The following is a 13,714-nucleotide window of genomic DNA, read 5'->3' on the forward strand; positions in this document are numbered from 1 at the left end:
TATCATCGTTGATCTCAACGCTATTCTCGGCAAGTAAATTAAGGACTCTTGACAGATATTGTTCATGCTTCTTGGAGATAGTTGATGAAATAAGAATATTGTCTAGGTATGTGTAACAGTACAGCAGCGAGAATAGTACAGAATCAATAAAATGTTGCCATGCCTGTGTGGCGTTTTTATGCCATATGGTATGTGGCAGTACTCATAGAGTCTGAAAGGGGTGATTATTGCAGTCTTGGGGATGTTGTTCTTATGCATTGGGATCTGGCGGTATGCTTCCTGACAGTGTTTCACACTGAAAACCTGCACACAATGGAGCTGTTGGGCGAAATCCTGTATGTATGGTATCAGATAGTTATCTAAGATGGTCTGGGCATTCAGTTGTTGGCAATCACCACACAAATGAAATGAGCCATCCTTCTTAGGAACAAAGTGGATCAATGAGCACCAATTACTGTTGGGTGAGCTGACAATACTGGAGTCTAGCAATTCTTGTACTGCGGTTTTGCATGCTGCAGTTTTGTGGTGCTAAGGCATCGAGCTTTATGGCATGCTGATGGGCGTCCTGTGGTGTTCAATTAGTGAAAAGTACTGTTAGTAACCACCAATAGGATTCCCTGAGTAACAACAGTGGGGGTAGGTGTTGGAACACTCATGACACTAGAGGCTAAAATGTCACTGACCCATGGGAGGAGGCATCACTGCGAGGGTGTCTGCTGCATCTTCACCACGGTGGTATTGGCATCATCTTGTCCCTGTGGTGTGGCCGCATCCTCTGCTGCCTCGAGTGTGCGTCTCAGGTAAGTTGACGTGGTGGCGATCACCTGTTGTAGGCGTATGTTCTCAGCATGGGGGTCGGTGGACTCATAGTGCTGAGTTGTTAAGCAGGCCGGGGCATCGGTGAGCTCTGCAGTGAGGCAGGCACATTCAGTTGTAACAGCAGACAGGGCGTCACAGTGTGAGTCAGGAGGTGGTGTGGTGGTAGCAAAGGTCCCTGGTATCCAGTTGTGGGTACCATGCTGCAGGGGGGCTCCTGCTTCAAGGTCCGGTGAGAACCCGCAGTTGTGTGGGAAATCCATACTGCTAACAGGCGCAGTCAACACCCACAATGCAGAATATCCAGGTACAACATAAGGCGGACTAGAGGTGTAGTTGAATTTTGGCCAAGACATGGAGTTGTCGGTTGCCTGGAGTGGCATACGAGGTGCATACAAGTTCTAAGGCCTCCGATTTTTTTTCTCCGGATTGGAAAGAGATAGAAGCATGCGCATTGTTTTAAAATGAGGCCGCGTTCATTGTCAATACATCCCAGAGATGGCAGCACCATATGGAAGATGGAATTTTACCGCCAGCGGCGAGAATGAGAACTATTTTAAACACTTAAAATGGCGACGTTTTCCTTACTTGAACAGCGTGCAATCATTCGTTTTCTGAATTTGTGTGGTGTGAAACCAATTGAAATTCATCGACAGTTGAAGGAGACATGTGGTGATGGAGTTATGGATGTGTCGAAAGTGCGTTCGTGGGTGCGACAGTTTAATGAAGGCAGAACATCGTGTGACAACAAACCGAAACAACCTCGGGCTCGCACAAGCCGGTCTGACGACATGATCGAGAAAGTGGAGAGAATTGTTTTGGGGGATCACTGAATGCTTGTTGAACAGATCACCTCCAGAGTTGGCATTTCTGTGGGTTCTGCGCACACAATCCTGCATGACGACCTGAAAATGCGAATAGTGTCATCCAGGTGGATGCCACGAATGCTGACGGACGACCACATGGCTGCCTGTGTGGCATGTTGCCAAGCAACGTTGACGCGCAACGACAGCATCAATGGGACTTTCTTTTCGTCGGTTGTGACAATGGATGAGACGTGGATGCCATTTTTCAATCCAGAAACAAAGCGCCAGTCAGCTCAATGGAAGCACACAGATTCACCGCCACCAAAAAAATTTCGGGTAACCGCCAGTGCTGAAAAAATGATGTGTCCATGTTCTGGGACAGCAAGGGCGTAATCCTTACCCATTGCATTCCAAAGGGCACTACGGTAACAGGTGCATCCTTCGAAAATGTTTTGAAGAACAAATTCCTTCCTGCACTGCAACAAAAACGTCCGGGAAGGGCTGCGCGTGTGCTGTTTCACCAAGACAACGCACCCGCACATCGAGCTAACGTTACGCAACAGTTTCTTCGTGATAACAACTTTGAAGTGATTCCTCATGCTCCCTACTCACCTGACCTGGCTCCTAGTGACTTTTGGCTTTTTCCAACAATGAAAGACACTCTCCGTGGCCGCACATTCACCAGCTGTGCTGCTATTGCCGCAGCGATTTTCCAGTGGTCAAAACAGACTCCTAAAGAAGCCTTCGCCGCTGCCATGGAATCATGGCGTCAGTGTTGTGAAAAATGTGTACGTCTGCAGGGTGATTACGTCGAGAAGTAACGCCAGTTTCATCGATTTCGGGAGAGTAGTTAATTAGAAAAAAAATCGGAGGCCTTAGAACTTGAATGCACCTCGTAGAAAATGGTAGGAGCGCAGGCAGAGCACTCGACATGGGAATGATACTAGCATCGGCACCCGTGTCTACATGGAAATAGAGCATGTTGACCCTGTCATAGATGTATAGTCAGCCGGCATGAACGTTTCGCGTTTGGATAGTTACATGACGCGCAACAAGAGCGCGCAGTGTCCCCAAACGTGGTACCAACATAGTGGGTATGCTGTGTGTGGCGCCTGGCCCAGTGATCTAAAGATGTCCATCCTGCTGGTGAAGACACACCAGAAGTTGATCGCTGTGGTGTGACAATTGTCTCAAGTGAAAACTTTCCTGGACAGCGCAGATTCTCCGTTGTCCTGAATGGCACCAAACTTTCAGCCAGGAGTCCCCTTCCGGTTGTCATCCCACAGGATTTGGTGACATTCACATGGCTGCTCCTTCTGTTCCCATATTGCTTGATCCAGGTGTTGCCCCTTGAACCTCCTTACAGGTGTGTATGATGAAGATGAGGCCATCTGCGTAGGTGCGACATTTGAATGTGTGTCCCTGCAGAGTGATCCTAATAAATGAGGCTGCAGAGAAGTGGTTCTAGTGGGATGGCATGCTTGATCTTTGAAAAGGGACAACCCTGTTGAACTGACAGCGCAATCGATATTACAGCTGTCAACAGTCCATTTACCATCATCCTCGAAGAAGCATCACAAAGTAGGCATGTGGTTCTGAGGTTGGTGGGAAAGCTATCCGTTCCATCACCTTTGTGAGGGAGATGTTGTCACACGATTTAATCCCTGGTCAAAGTCAACAGAAATGATGGCTCCCAGCAGTCGACAGGCTGTTGTAATGTGATGACACCTCTACAATCACATACTGTTGATTGTATATTAGTATCTCCCCCCAAGAACGTCTGCACAAACGACAGGACTTGGTACAACACTTGTCTGAGATGCATCGTGAAGAGGCACATAAAAACCTCATTATCTGAGCTGAATAAAGTGATAGAACAATAGCTGTCAGGTTGCGGCGTTGGGGCGGGTGGGGCAACTGGGTGAGAAGTGGCAGCAGGTTAGGTGGTCTGACTGCCAGGTGGCACAGTCAATTGCTGTTTCATGCTGCATGTCCAACCTATGCTGGCTGGCCAATGAAATGCAAGAGTCAGGGATGGCACAGTGCTACCAACTTCAGGCGTACCCAAAAAAACTGGTGGATGTGAGCTGGTGCTGTTTGATGATGCTGTATGCCTGGTCCACCAGGTGCAGCTTTTCTTTCAGGGTGTGGTTTTTGTGAGCCAACAGATGTTGTTGGAAATCTGATGGCAATTCTACAAGCCACAACGACCCAAGTATGAGGTCAGGAAGTTCATCCATTCTGACCTGAGCTCATAAGTGGTGCCAAAGTTGAGAAGGCGTACAGTCCACAAAAGACACTTCATGATAATAGAGTGGATGGGTTCTGCAGGAGGACATGTTAAGTGCTTGATGATGTGGGTTCTTGTGGGTGTGTATTTGTGCTGGCTCAGAGACGTGACCAATAGATCGCTGACCAGGTCTGGCTCATCGTGTAGGTGGCTCATGAAACACATGAAGCCTGTGTCATCTCCCAACATGCCATGGATGTAAAGAATATTATCCACCAGCATGAACCATGTTGTAGGGTTGTCCTTTTGAAGTTGTGGAAGCTTCGGAAACCACCCAACAGGTGGCTGCTCTACCATCTTTGGAAGATGGTGGGGGGAGGGGGGGAGGGGTTGGTGGCAGCTGGTGCCCAGAAACTGATATGTGATATGTCTGTAATGCAGCACGAGTAAGTGTCTGTCAACATGACACACAAGGCATAGGAGAAAACAACGTAGGCGCGGGCATCGCAGCGGATGCAAACACCCTCGCAGGTTGTTGATGTAGCAACGTAATGACATACGAGTTGGGTGGGAGTACCTGCTTGTGTGTCAGACTGGCAGGAAATGTGTTCCCTTCAAATGTTTTGGGGCATTGCACTAGGAAAAACAGGCGCGTGGTTGTAATGAAGAAGTCCGGGGTCACCACTATGGGGAACAGGTCATACAATCGTCATTTTAAAACCTTAACACCACTTTGTATGTAAACAGTGTATTTATTAAGAACGCTGTACAAAATAACCATCACATGCCAAGTGCCGTCATAAGACTGAACAAACCGCAATGGCGGCATGCATTTGAAAAAAGTCAATGATTTTGGTGCATCGAAGTTAGCACATTGTGTTGACACTTGCTTCTGGCAGTCGAAGACCACCACAATAACATTACATGCATCAATTCTTACAGGGGAAAGCAACTTATGATGGTGCACCCTCCCTCCCCATCCCCAGTTTCTTTTACTTTTTACTATTGCAAATAAGACACTGTAAAAGTTAGCATAAAGCAAAATATTTCATAATTACCATGGAATATCATAGAAATGAAAAAAAAATTGGAAGTCCACACAGCACATTTCATACTAATGAAAAATTTAAATAATGCCACGAAATTTCCTACAAATAATTGATCGAGTTCCTTATGCTTCATCTAATTTACAAGTACACGTACTAAAAGTACAATATGATATACTTCATGTCTTCAATAAAAAGTCATTTGATGACAGTATGAATTTTAACAAAATATGACAAAATAATGTAAAAAAATCCATTGATTATAGTCCTCCTCTCTGTCAATAAGTTGAAATGGTCTGTATGGCACACACAAGCCCTTAGTTGATTTCACTGTGTCATCAGTATTGCATTAGTTGCTTCCTCACCACTGATCTGTGGTCTCACACCTTTTCCAATGATCTAACATGTAACACAACCAGCGAAGAAAAATACTGGCATTAATATTTAATCTACATATCAGTCTGCTAGCAGATGATTAGAAGCCATAGCCAGACATTTCTTGAACAATACTGCTAGTATATACAAACACAAACACACACAACTTAATATTATACACTTACATTCAATGAATTGGATCTTCTTGACCAAACAGATGGAATGACACCACTACATTCCTTCAAGGGAACTAATACACTGATCAGCCAGAATGTTATGACCACTGACCTACTATCAATATAAATGCATCCAGGTGACAGCAACTGCACCTGGTGAGGAATGACTGTCAGTCAGAGACACGCACTGTGCATGTAGTATCAGTGAGTGTGCCGTCCGTGTGTAGAATGGGAAGGTGCACAGACTATCTTAATTTTACTGAGGGCAGATTTTGATGGCTTGGCACAACTTGTCGGGTGTTCAAGGAGTGCTGTGGTGAGTGTCTTTGACTCATGGCGAAATCAAGGTGAAAGCATGTCCATACATCACGGGGTTGGGTGGCCACCCCTCATTACAGATGTCAGACACCATAGGCTGGGCAGACAGAGAACACAGGACAGGCGGCGAACTGTGGCAGAACTAAGACCGGTATTACACCATCAAATTTCTTTGTCAAATATCTTTGTCCAATATCTTTGTCAAAGATATTTGATGGTGTAATAGGGAACTTTAACAAATGTCGTCCAATATTTGATCAAATCTACAGCGAGGCCCTAGATTTGATCAAAGAAGTCGCTTGTCTTCTGTTCACCGCAATGTGGTATGTTACCACATGGAGCGCTAGCATCGCTGCATTCTGTCATCTGTAGTGTTTTTATAAACATTGCTGGTAAATACAATTGGTGTTTGCCGACAACTACAAAATTAATAGAGATGTATGAAGCTGATCCCCCCCCATGAACCATGGACCTTGCCGTTGGTGGGGAGGCTTGCGTGCCTCAGCGATACAGATAGCCGTACCGTAGGTGCAACCACAACGGAGGGGTATCTGTTGAGAGGCCAGACAAACGTGTGGTTCCTGAAGAGGGGCAGCAGCCTTTTCAGTAGTTGCAAGGGCAACAGTCTGGATGATTGACTGATCTGGCCTTGTAACAATAACCAAAACGGCCTTGCTGTGCTGGTACTGCGAACGGCTGAAAGCAAGGGGAAACTACAGCCGTAATTTTTCCCGAGGGCATGCAGCTTTACTGTATGATTACATGATGATGGCGTCCTCTTGGGTAAAATATTCCGGAGGTAAAATAGTCCCCCATTCGGATCTCCGGGCGGGGACTACTCAAGAGGATGTCGTTATCAGGAGAAAGAAAACTGGTGTTCTACGGATCGGAGCGTGGAATGTCAGATCCCTTAATCGGGCAGGTAGGTTAGAAAATTTAAAAAGGGAAATGGATAGGTTGAAGTTAGATATAGTGGGAATTAGTGAAGTTCGGTGGCAGGAGGAACAAGACTTCTGGTCAGGTGACTACAGGGTTATAAACACAAAATCAAATAGGGGGAATGCAGGAGTAGGTTTAATAATGAATAGGAAAATAGGAATGCGGGTAAGCTACTACAAACAGCATAGTGAACGCATTATTGTGGCCAAGATAGATACGAAGCCCACGCCTACTACAGTAGTACAAGTTTATATGCCAACTAGCTCTGCAGATGATGAAGAAATTGAAGAAATGTATGATGAAATAAAAGAAATTATTCAGATTGTGAAGGGAGACGAAAATTTAATAGTCATGGGTGACTGGAATTCGAGTGTAGGAAAAGGGAGAGAAGGAAACATAGTAGGTGAATATGGATTGGGGGACAGAAATGAAAGAGGAAGCCGCCTGGTAGAATTTTGCACAGAGCACAACATAATCATAACTAACACTTGGTTTAAGAATCATGAAAGAAGGTTGTATACATGGAAGAACCCTGGAGATACTAAAAGGTATCAGATAGATTATATAATGGTAAGACAGAGATTTAGGAACCAGGTTTTAAATTGTAAGACATTTCCAGGGGCAGATGTGGACTCTGACCACAATCTATTGGTTATGACCTGTAGATTAAAACTGAAGAAACTGCAAAAAGGTGGGAATTTAAGGAGATGGGACCTGGATAAACTAAAAGAACCAGAGGTTGTACAGAGATTCAGGGAGAGCATAAGGGAGCAATTGACAGGCATGGGGGAAATAAATACAGTAGAAGAAGAATGGGTAGCTTTGAGGGATGAAGTAGTGAAGGCAGCAGAGGATCAAGTAGGTAAAAAGACGAGGGCTAGTAGAAATCCTTGGGTAACAGAAGAAATATTGAATTTAATTGATGAAAGGAGAAAATATAAAAATGCAGTAAGTGAAACAGGCAAAAAGGAATACAAACGTCTCAAAAATGAGATCGACAGGAAGTGCAAAATGGCTAAGCAGGGATGGCTAGAGGACAAATGTAAGGATGTAGAGGCCTATCTCACTAGGGGTAAGATAGATACCGCCTACAGGAAAATTAAAGAGACCTTTGGAGATAAGAGAACGACTTGTATGAATATCAAGAGCTCAGATGGAAACCCAGTGCTAAGCAAAGAAGGGAAAGCAGAAAGGTGGAAGGAGTATATAGAGGGTCTATACAAGGGCGATGTACTTGAGGACAATATTATGGAAATGGAAGAGGATGTAGATGAAGATGAAATGGGAGATACGATACTGCGTGAAGAGTTTGACAGAGCACTGAAAGACCTGAGTCGAAACAAGGCCCCCGGAGTAGACAATATTCCATTGGAACTACTGACGGCCGTGGGAGAGCCAGTCCTGACAAAACTCTACCATCTGGTGAGCAAGATGTATGAAACAGGCGAAATACCCTCAGACTTCAAGAAGAATATAATAATTCCAATCCCAAAGAAAGCAGGTGTTGACAGATGTGAAAATTACCGAACTATCAGCTTAATAAGTCACAGCTGCAAAATACTAACACGAATTCTTTACAGACGAATGGAAAAACTAGTAGAAGCCAACCTCGGGGAAGATCAGTTTGGATTCCGTAGAAACACTGGAACACGTGAGGCAATACTGACCTTACGACTTATCTTAGAAGAAAGATTAAGGAAAGGCAAACCTACGTTTCTAGCATTTGTAGACTTAGAGAAAGCTTTTGACAATGTTGACTGGAATACTCTCTTTCAAATTCTAAAGGTGGCAGGGGTAAAATACAGGGAGCGAAAGGCTATTTACAATTTGTACAGAAACCAGATGGCAGTTATAAGAGTCGAGGGACATGAAAGGGAAGCAGTGGTTGGGAAGGGAGTAAGACAGGGTTGTAGCCTCTCCCCGATGTTGTTCAATCTGTATATTGAGCAAGCAGTAAAGGAAACAAAAGAAAAATTCGGAGTAGGTATTAAAATTCATGGAGAAGAAATAAAAACTTTGAGGTTCGCCGATGACATTGTAATTCTGTCAGAGACAGCAAAGGACTTGGAAGAGCAGTTGAATGGAATGGACAGTATCTTGAAAGGAGGATATAAGATGAACATCAACAAAAGCAAAACAAGGATAATGGAATGTAGTCTAATTAAGTCGGGTGATGCTGAGGGAATTAGATTAGGAAATGAGGCACTTAAAGTAGTGAAGGAGTTTTGCTATTTGGGGAGCAAAATAACTGATGATGGTCGAAGTAGAGAGGATATAAAATGTAGACTGGCAATGGCAAGGAAAGCGTTTCTGAAGAAGAGAAATTTGTTAACATCCAGTATTGATTTAAGTGTCAGGAAGTCATTTCTGAAAGTATTCGTATGGAGTGTAGCCATGTATGGAAGTGAAACATGGACGATAAATAGTTTGGACAAGAAGAGAATAGGAGCTTTCGAAATGTGGTGCTACAGAAGAATGTTGAAGATTAGATGGGTAGATCATGTAACTAATGAGGAAGTATTGAATAGGATTGGGGAGAAGAGAAGTTTGTGGCACAACTTGACCAGAAGAAGGGATCGGTTGGTAGGGCATGTTCTGAGGCATCAAGGGATCACCAATTTAGTATTGGAGGGCTGCGTGGAGGGTAAAAATTGTAGAGGGAGACCACGAGATGAATACACTAAGCAGATTCAGAAGGATGTAGGTTGCAGTAGGTACTGGGAGATGAAAAAGCTTGCACAGGATAGAGTAGCATGGAGAGCTGCATCAAACCAGTCTCAGGACTGAAGACCACAACAACAACAACATGAAGCTGATGAGGCGCTTTACAACGTGAGGCACACTGAATACAAAAATAGATTACGAAGATTGGAGACCTGACCTGACCTAACCTAACCCTCTCCTGTAGCAAGGAATCGGAGTGTTACAACGAGCCTGTCTTCTGCAGATGTAGCAGTTCTTAAGTGAATATTGTGCTTTGTGATATGAGGATACACTTCATTGAGCACATACAGAAATGAATGCTCATCCATTCTTAAGTAATTGATGTATGACTTGACGTCCTCCACTATAAGTTCACGCGACAAGTTTTGTTGAATGCTTTTATCACGTCATCGTAAAACCCATGGCTTCACGCAGGTATGTTTCCTTTTTTTTCCCCCACTTCTCTTCTGCATGCGCACACAGTGCAATTGAGGTACATGCAACTGCTGTGGTTAATAACAAGTTGTCATTGTCAGCCATCTTGAACTTTGATGAAAAATATGATGACAGTGTAATACCCCTTCTAGCACTACGTCCAAGATCTTTGTCAAATATATTTGACGGAATATTTGATCACATCTTTGATCAAATCTTTGACAAAGAAATTTGATAGTGTAATACCGGCCTAACATCAGACTTCAATGCTGGGAAAAGTACAAGTGTGTCTGAACACACTGTGCACCAAACACTCCTAACAATGGGCCTCCACAGTTGATGACCCATGAATGTGCCAAAGTTAACATCATGAGGTCGGCAATTATGACTGAAATAGGCACATGACCATTGGCATGGGACATTGATGCAATGGCAAAGCATTGCATGATCTGATGAATCCCAAAACTTTCTTCATCATGCTGTGGGAGGGTGCACATACATCGTTTTCCAGGGGAGCGGCTGTGTAACATCTGTACTGCGGGATGGAGACAAGCTGGCAGTGGCTACATTATACTGTGGCGAACATTCAAGTGGGCATCCATGAGTCCAGTGGAGCTTATGCAAGGCACCGTGACACCCCAGGAGTATCTTACACTGGTTGCAGAGCGTGTACGCCTCCTCATGACAATCGTGTACCCTGATGGCAGTGGCATTTTTCAGAAAGATAATGTGCCATGTCACAAGGCACGGAGCATGATGGAGTAGTTCGAGGAACACAGTGGCGAGTTCCAATTGATGTAATAGCACCCAAACTCACCAGATCTGAATCCGATTGAACATGTCTGGGGTGTGATTGAATGTGTGTCAGAGCTCATCGACCTAATCCCCAGAATTTTTTGGGAATTAGGTGACTTGTGTGTGGAGATGTGGTGCCATTTCCCTCCAGCAATCTACCATGGCGTCATTGCTTCAATGCCACAGCTTCTCACTGCTGTTATCCGTGCCAAAGCTGTACATACCGGTAGATGGTCATAATGTTCTGGCTGATCAGTGTTAAGTCTAGTTTGCACAACGACACTAGGTTGTAGGCAACTGTACTACCGGCCACTGTGGACGCGCGCCACATGTTTCCACAACTCGTTGGTGAAACTAGACAGTTTCAGCATGTTCCAACTTTGGTGACACTAGCTGCATGAGTTTTGAGGTTATGTGTGTTCGTAGAGTATAGCCAAACTGAAATATGAAGTGGGGAATGGAGAATAATGTTCACTTTTGGGATATCTATGCTTCGCATAAGTGTTTGTGGGATTTCAGTGATGCCGATTACAAAAATAAGCAACATATTGCTGCCGCTGAGATCATCATGTGCAATCATAACATAGATGCTTTGACAATATCTGAGGTGCAGGACAAAATTTATTGAGTTAGCAGCACACATACAGGGTCAGGCAGTGAAACGGCACGATTTCGATAGTGGTTGTCGGGCGCGGAGGGGGGTTTCGAGAGTGGGGGAAGTGACCTTGGGCGTCTAGAGTGGTGGAAGTTTCAGTAGCCATGGAGCGTTGGTCGAGTGCGCAACGTGCATATGCCGTAAAGGCATATTACAAAAACGCGGATAGTGTGGTTGGTGCTCAACGCGCCTTTCGTCGTGAATTCAATCTGCCGCCACGGGCTCCCGTGCCATCAAGGAAAGCCATTCTCCTTTGGGTTAAAACCTTTGAAGCTACTGCTAGCACAACAAAGAAAAGAGGCGGCAGCACAAAAACAATCCGGACACCCGAGAACATTAATCGTGTGTGCGAAGCGTTGGGACGAAGTCCGCGAAAATCCGCGAGACGGCACAGCGCAGAACTTGGTATCAGCAATCGATCAGTAAGACAGATTTTGAAGAGTGACCTTCACTATCATCCATACAAAATTCAGGTAGTGCAAGCCCTTAAACCTAATGACTACAATAACCGTATACGCTTTTGCCAGTCAATGCTTAACGTTATTGAACGAAATGAAGAAAGAGTGCATAACTTATGGATGAGTGATGAAGCCCACTTTCATCTTAGTGGGTACGTAAATAAGCAAAACTTCAGATATTGGTCCTCAGATAACCCGCACGAACTTCATGAAAAACCTCTCCATTCTGAAAAAGTAACAGTCTGGTGCGCAATGTCATCTCGTGGAATCGTGGGGCCCTATTTTTTTGAAGATGAAGATGGCAACACAGTGACGGTAAACTCTGGACGTTATGCTGACATGTTGACCATTTTTGGTCTGCCTGGAATTGATCGACATGATCCAGATGCTGAAACACTCTTCCAGCAAGATGGTGCAACAAGCCATACTGCTAATGTCTCAATGGAATTGCTCAGACTTGCATTTCCACGACGTCTAATCAGCAGGAATGGCGATTTCCCCTGGCCTGCCCGTTCACCAGATCTGATGGCACCAGACTTTTTTCTTTGGGGCTACCTCAAGTGCAAAGTCTTCCAGGAAAATCCACCAAGAACAAAAGAAGACCTGAAGGAGCGAATTCGACAGGAAATTAACAACATTCCAGTACAGATGCTACGAAACGTCATGAGACAATTTCATCTCAGGCTTAGACAATGTGTGCAAAGATCCATGTTGAGATCCATGTTCAACTATTATGATTTTACTTGTAAATAAATCTTTGGTGGTTTTACAAAATCGTGCCGTTTCACTGCCTCACCCTGTACAACTGAATTAAGAAAAATACAACCATGTGTAATTCTACCTGTGGCAATGCTCTCGTCTACAAGATGGCCACGTTGGCCGACTCTTTTGTTAAGGAATATTTTTGACAGGGGGGAAGGCTATACCAATTCAAAAAGCTGCATTCTTTATTCAATATTCATCTATTTAAAATGTTGCTGCAGTGCTCCCCATTCACATATGTTAGAATTTTTAGATATAGCCACTGTACAGATTTATCTTCAAGAGAGTAGTTTGCAAACCATTCTCTTCTTAATTCGGCCTGCTTCGAATAATTGTTGTTGCAAATGTTAATAATTATTACTGTTAATATTAATAACAATTGGTGTTAATGAAATAGCTACATAACCAACTAAAACCATATCTTATAGCACGCCTAGTGTTCTCGATTGTAATGCACGTAATATGATATGTAATGTCAGTTATGGCGATATTGCTTCATGCATTACACTACCTTTATTCCTTATTGCATAATTAACTCTATTTAGAAAAAACTTGAACAGTTGCAGTTACATTCTAAGATAATTAAAAGAACTTCTTGGATCTTCAGTTATAAATTATTTCAGCAAGGATGCTGAGCAACCGAGCTGACGTCTTTTCTTCATCCCGTGACGAATCGAAACACGTTTCTTATTTTTTTCTTATGCAGTGATTCCATGCAACAAGCTTTAAGTTCATCACAACTTGTGTGATGGGCAGGTGCCAAAACTTCCATTTCAGACATGACTCAGGGACCCACAAAATGATGAAACTGAAGTGTATACTGGTGTTGCCATATCTACAATCATATATGAAACCACTTGTGAGCAACTCATTCCACGCAACGAGTGGCGCAACCCAATGTCGTCATGTAAAGTAGACTTAAGTGAAGCTTGCCAATGAAACCGCTTAGACCCATCGCATCCCCATCCAAAATAATTTATGCACTATATCAACATTCCTCACTTTAGAAAATATAGCAAAATAAATGAGTAACTACTAATGATTTTCATGACAGGTAACAAAAATTTCTTATAATTTACTTAAAAAAATCATTGAGTCAGTTAGGCAAATACTACTCATATTTATCCTGCTTGAAATATTTTTTAAGTATACACAAATTTATAATGTGAAACATTTAAAGATATGTAGTTTATCATTTAG

At 43.6% G+C, this 13,714-nt stretch overlaps 1 protein-coding gene across 1 annotated transcript in view; it reads left to right on the plus strand.

Annotated features, from left to right (window-relative positions):
• Positions 1–13,714, plus strand: part of LOC126485065 (chitin synthase chs-2-like) — a 271,806-nt gene that overhangs the window by 196,520 nt on the left and 61,572 nt on the right. The window lies entirely within an intron of this gene.

The sequence above is a fragment of the Schistocerca serialis genome, chromosome 6 (assembly GCF_023864345.2).
Source record: "Schistocerca serialis cubense isolate TAMUIC-IGC-003099 chromosome 6, iqSchSeri2.2, whole genome shotgun sequence".
In the NCBI taxonomy this organism is placed as follows: Eukaryota; Metazoa; Arthropoda; class Insecta; order Orthoptera; family Acrididae; genus Schistocerca; species Schistocerca serialis.